The sequence below is a fragment of the Stegastes partitus genome, unplaced genomic scaffold (genome assembly GCF_000690725.1).
Source record: "Stegastes partitus isolate 25-593 unplaced genomic scaffold, Stegastes_partitus-1.0.2 Scaffold460, whole genome shotgun sequence".
NCBI classification, from domain to species: Eukaryota; Metazoa; Chordata; class Actinopteri; family Pomacentridae; genus Stegastes; species Stegastes partitus.
In genome coordinates this window covers 371,489-377,860 of record NW_007578191.1, presented here as the reverse complement: position 1 = coordinate 377,860, position 6,372 = coordinate 371,489, and positions in this window count along the sequence as shown.

The following is a 6,372-nucleotide window of genomic DNA, read 5'->3' as shown; positions in this document are numbered from 1 at the left end:
TGTTCATCTCTTTATAAAAAAGGTCAGAATTCCTTGAGTTGTATTTTGACTCTCAGATTGACTCATCAGAGGTTTCTTCAAGTAAATCAAATTCCTCACCTGCTAACAACATGTCGGGCTTCAAGTTCCCTGCAGAACATTGCTCACTAAGTAGCACTGTGATGGTGGAGAACGCGGCATCAGAACTAAGTGAAAGTGTCAAGTTGTTGTTGTTGTTATTCAGAGCAACGAGGACCTTTCTCATCATCAAATTCTAACGAGACCGAAGGTGTCTAAGAGGGCAGAGCGTGAAACTCTCAAAGACTGGATCTGTTGCATCCAAAGCACCGGAACCGATGACAGCATCAGAAGATCAATACGTCAGGCTTTGTTTACCGATAGAAAAGCAGCTGCATCACAGATACAAACAGAATAAAGAACACAAAACTCTAATGAGCAGAAGTGCTGTCAAAAGAAGGCCGTGTGGTAGCGCTCTCAGAGGACAGGCAGCGTCTCTAAACCACTTCTCAGGAGGGGAAACGACGACAAACGCCCGGTTCGAGCTTAGACGCACCATCGTTTCACAGTGGATGATGGAACAAAGTCCTATTTACTGATCAATGCAAGTTAAAGATCTGTGACAGTAACAAAAGAGGAGAGCGAATGATACCAAACCCACAGAGAAACATGTCGCTGGGAACATTCGAGTCTGGGGAGTGTTTTGCTCCTCTGGATTGGGTCACCTAAATCAAACCACTAAACCCTGACGATGAAGAAGTAGCACAAACAAGATCTACCCTCAAATGATTCACACTGCTGCAGAATCATGAAAACACACTTCAGAGATTTAAAGCATTACCTCAAGTAAGACAAATGAATGCTGACTGGCATAAACTTTCCTCCACAGTCGCACAACCTCAACCTCATTCAGCACCTACGGAGACACTTGAAGACTGAGGAAGCCAAACAATCACAAGGAGCTGCTTGGAAGAAACCATGCTGGAGTAAGATGGGTTATCGGGTCTTGGTGTTGTTGACATTCAAGCAAAAAAAGTGTGTGAATGTTCTTCTGTCTTAAATCTTTGATCATCTTGTGTAGTCGTCTAATTAAATGTATGTATTCAACTCAACATCATCCTTCATACTTTGGCTATTCTGTTAACCTGATATTTATGCCACAATCCATCCATCCATCATCTATACACCGCTTAATCCTCACTAGGGTTGTGGGGGGCTGGAGTCTATCCAGGCAGGAGACACCTGGACAGGTAACCACAGGGCTACACTTAGAGACAGACAACCAAGCACACTCACATTCACACCTACGGACAATTTAGAATCACCAATTAACCTCAGCATGTTTCTGGACTGTGGGAGGAAGAACCCGGAGAGAACCCACACTGCACGGGGAGAACATGGAGACTCCATTCAGAAAGATCCCGGGTGTCCTCACCGGGATGCGAACCGGCGACCTTCTTGCTGTGAGGCAACGGTGCAACCGAGCCACCTTGCAGCACTTCATTCATATCAGACAGTCATTTTTTTCTCCTCTTGCCAAGATCAAGTAATGAAAACAACTTTATTATATTCCAAACAAATGTGAAATAGAATATTCTTCACTAATCTCAGACTTTTGGACCCTTCTGAATATGAACATGTACTGAAAAATACAAAAAAATAAAAAAAAGAATCATAACTTAATCCTGCCTATTACTGACTGAGAAGGTGTTTTTACATGGTTTGATTAATGATCTACTAAATTACAATATAACTAGGTCTCTAATAAACATAGAAATAAGGTGCGCCATGTTTTCCAATCAAAAGTTCCATTTTCCAATCAAAACTTTTGATTGGAAAACTCTTGTTTTTGCATTTTAATTGCTCGAAAAAAAGGTTGTAAATATCAGCTGATGATGAGAAAATACCAGGTAAATGAAGGAGACGGCACATAAATCCAGCGTCTAATCACCGCCGCACATCTCCCTAATTTATGACTTTAATACGTGAGCAATGCAGCAAGTGTCGGAACATATAAAAGCCACACATGCCCTCTAAACAAATAGAAGGATGAATTAGACGGTATTTGTTTTCACTAACCTCTTTAAAATGTTAAATATGAAGCAGCTGACCTTGATGAATAATGAAAGATTAATAAACACGTCTCTCGGGGGACTCTGCGGTCAGACCGGCCAAGAAACAACAACACCAGCAGCATCTTATCCTTTAATCTGCCTCACACAGCGGGACTCAGACACACGGCGGTCTCCCATCTCAGATATAAATCACACGTAGGGATCAAAAATAGGACCTGAATCCTGTTGACTCAAGAAATAAAACATCACATAGTTTGTATTTATGGGACAAGGGGGGGGAAAAACAAAAAAACTGCAGCCATGGGAAGATAAAAACTGCTGCTAGATGTGATTAAAAATCAGCGAATAGGGAGACGTGGGGAGTGGAGGACTCGGAGGAACATGCTGTTCGGAGATAGCACCTACTAAACCTCAAAGATTAAATGAGGATGTGCTGGCTTTGTTGGAAATTTCCCTACCAGCTGAGATAACTTAATTTGACAAATAAGGTTTTCTGGTTGAGATAAAAAAGGTTTGTACAGTAGCAGGTGTTCTTTATCTAGGATCAGCACCAGTAATGTCTAATGCATCCCCTCGCCTCCTCACTCTCTGGGATATTTACATGTCTTAAATTACCCCCACTGCCCTCCTCCCCCTCAATGAAAACACACACGGGTCTTTTAAAACACTTAAAAGGGTCCTGGGCATCACATAACCGATGATGTGAACCTTCCTGACGTCTCACTTGGTTGACTTCATCAGCAGTGTTAGCTCAGTCGTCCTGCTCAAACACCAGAAAAGACGAACAAGAAGCTTCTGTAACAACGGCGACGAACGCAAACACTCGTGTTGCTCTGTAACCAGAGAACTCGAGGATGTGGAGCTGACAGAGAATGACCCATTTTTCATCGCAGATTAGAGCTAATTCAATGTCGCGCTTTTTTAAAAGCGTTATCTCTGGTAGATAAGCGTCCCGTAATAAAGGGCCTGAGCCTGTGGAGTGAATCTGTGAAGTGTCAGATCAAAGACGTTACAGCCAGGAGCAACAAATACTGGAGAGATGGTGGAACTTCTTTTACTTTGTGGTAACTACACTTTGGCGTAGGCAGCCTTGACCAGAGGAGAAGTTAGAGTGCATCATCCTCCATCTGAGTTCTTCTCTAAATGAGCAAACGACAGATTAAACTACAAGAAAACAAAAAAAACCATCACTGCCATTAGCCAGGGTAGCCAAGAATAAAATGATGATTCCACTAAATTACACGCACTTAAAAGAAAATGATGCCAAAAGTGTATATTTGTCTTAATGTCAACAAGTTCTATTCAACATTAAAAGCTGCAATTAATTGATTCTGCTCCTGGAGCCAAAACCACATATTTCTCTGTGCAGCAGGAAAAACTACCAAACAAATGCATCAGCTTTTGTAGAATGACTGCCTCGTGGTTGTACATCGTCAACCAGTCAAGTTGCACTTTACATCCACGCCTGTCCACAATTAACCTCTTGCATATCCTCCTGAAAACCAACAAAGAAAAAAAAGTCTCTATTTTGTGTCGGCATGAAAACAAAGTTCCTCTCATCCCACCCAAACACATGAGATATCACTGGAAAGGCCAGGATGTCCTCTATTGAGCACATTAGGACTGAGTAGGGTAGATCAAATGAGTCGAAAGACATAGACCAAAAACAAATGTCCACTATAGAAGACATAAATGTATAAAATGTCACTGTCATTGTATCCTATTAGACATTTGTGTGAAGTTTTGTCATAATTTGTGCATGAATTCCTGAGTTATGGCCAAAAAAACATTGCGATCAGTGAGGCCACAGTGACTTTTGACCACCAAATTCTCATCATTTTCATTTTTAAGTCCAAGTAAATGTAGAAATTCCCTGCAAGTGTTCAAGACATTGAGCTCACAGGAGTGGGACGGATGGCTGAACAACCCAAAAACATGATGTAGGGGTACTTTAAGCACCTCATGTTGTGATAAATGGGCGAGAACTATCATTTCTCATTTCTTTGTTCAAACTTACCTTTCTTCATTCATTTGTTCTGACCCACCATGCAGGCCTTGTGATTGGCAGTGGGCCGGCCCAGCACTTCCTGGTTTTATAGTGACATCACTGGGTCGGACCAAGGAGAGGGTTTTTTTTCCTTCTTGATAAATGTGTCTTTTGTATGAAAAGGGTTTAGTCAGCATTGACATCACATGTTTAGCTTTAAGGGAGACATTTAGAAATGGCAACAGGTTTGTAGTGTGTACAGTGATGCTGTTTGTAGATCTGTTTGCATCAAGGTTACAGAACAGGCTACCATGCTGTGTGATGGTAGGGCTGAAATGAGCAAGGTGTGAATTGAGCGACCTATAAAAGAGGGTAGAGCTTTAGTTTCCTAGAGGGAGAGAGATGAGGCTGTGCTGCTGAAATGTGATATTAGTTTGAGTAGCTTTGAGTTAATTTTGAGATTTTTAGTCTCGCATGAATGGAGGAGCAATGTAAAATAAAATCTTTGAGTCTGCCTGCCGACCACTTTTTTATCCAGACAACTCCACACACGATATGTTTTTAAGTGTCTTTTTGTTTCCGCTGATGAAAATGTGTGAAGACATATACAATTAAAAATCTTTCCTACATGTGCACCGACGAGAATTGGTCAGGCTGATTTATTTTACAGGTTTGCAAAGGTTCATTTACAGCATCACTTATTGGCCTCAAGGCTGCAAGGTGGTGCAGGTGGTTAGCACCGTCGCTTCGCAGCAAGAAGGTCGCCGGTTCGCGTCCCAACGAGGACACCTGCAATCTTTCTGCGTGGAGTCTCCATGTTCTCCCCGTGCAGCGTGGGTTCTCTCCGGGTTCTCCGGCTTCCTCCCACAGTCCAGAAACATGTTGAGGTTAATTGGTGATTCTAAATTCTCGGTAGGTGTGAATGTGAGTGTTCTTGGTTGTCTGTCTCTAAGTGTAGCCCCGTGATAGACTGGTTACCTGTCCAGGTGAACCTGCCTTCACCCTGAGTCAGCTGGGATAGACTCCAGCCCCCACGACCCTGGTGAGGATTAAGCGGTGTATAGATGATGGATGGATGGATTTGAATGTTGAAATGAAACGCTCTCATGTGTTTATATTATTGTCTCAGAAATTTATCCTTCAACTGGGAAAACTCGTTAGACTAAGATGGCAACATAACAAAAGAAGACTTGCTAACTCGACTCTGGCAGGTCAGAGCTGCCAGCTGAGAGTCTAACATTCAGAAACAACAAACCTCACTCATGGTGCAGCTCGATTTAATTAAGCCATTTCATCTCCACTTATGTCATATTTTTTTTAAAAAAGCAAAATTTGAATTTACAAACAGCTCCAAGTGAGTAAACAGGGCTTTAGTGGAGATTGTTGTGTGTGTGTGTGTGTGTGTGTGTGTGGCTTGTGGCCTAATTTCAGACGGGGATTAGAAGTAACACGTCCATGTTATGATATTTACAGAGGACTGAATACGTAACAACATTTAACGATATTAAGAAAACACAGACGATGAGTGCAGAGCTGCTCCCAGGAAAGCAGCCAGCGAGGAGCCTCAGGATCACAATGGTTCTTGTTTCAGCGTTTTGTGCTGCTCATTCATCCTGGACTGCATATCAGGCTGTTTCCCAAGACCGTGCTCTGAATACTGAATAGCTGCAACATAATGTGGAATGAATGCACTGTGTGCACCACCACAACGGTACTTTCTTCCCCCCAAGATCTATTATCTTATCTTTTTGCAGAGCCAAAACAACCCTGGATTTGCTCTGTTTGCCAGTTAATGTGCAGTTTATACCAAAGTGCTGTTTGTGTGTTGGCTGATGTTGCACTCTCATGCAGATATTTTAACTAATTAACACAAACCAAAGTGCTCTCAGTGTGTGTTCTTACGGTTATCAGGATCTATACCGCGCTATTTATGTTTCCCTTTGTGAACGGAAAGATTTCTGCTCATAAATGCATTCCTTTCCAGGGGAAGAATTTGGTGTTCTCCAGATTGGTTATCAGCAAATTCCTCTGTGCAATAACCCTTTCATTTCCACCCTGTGAGAAAAACTTCCAAAGATGCTTTTGACAGACGCGCACACACAGAAAACACACGAACAAACGAGCGAGCGACAAAAGACGACTGCAGGCTGAGAGGAAAAGGAGTGGGAGGATGTGGCGGTACGATCTCTCCCCAGCTTTCCCTTCTTGTTGCTTACATGAGGTCACCCGACCGTCGGGTTTAACAATTGACATACGTTCCAGTGATATCACGCCATAGCGCAGCACAGAAAAACAATAAATGTGAGACGGAAC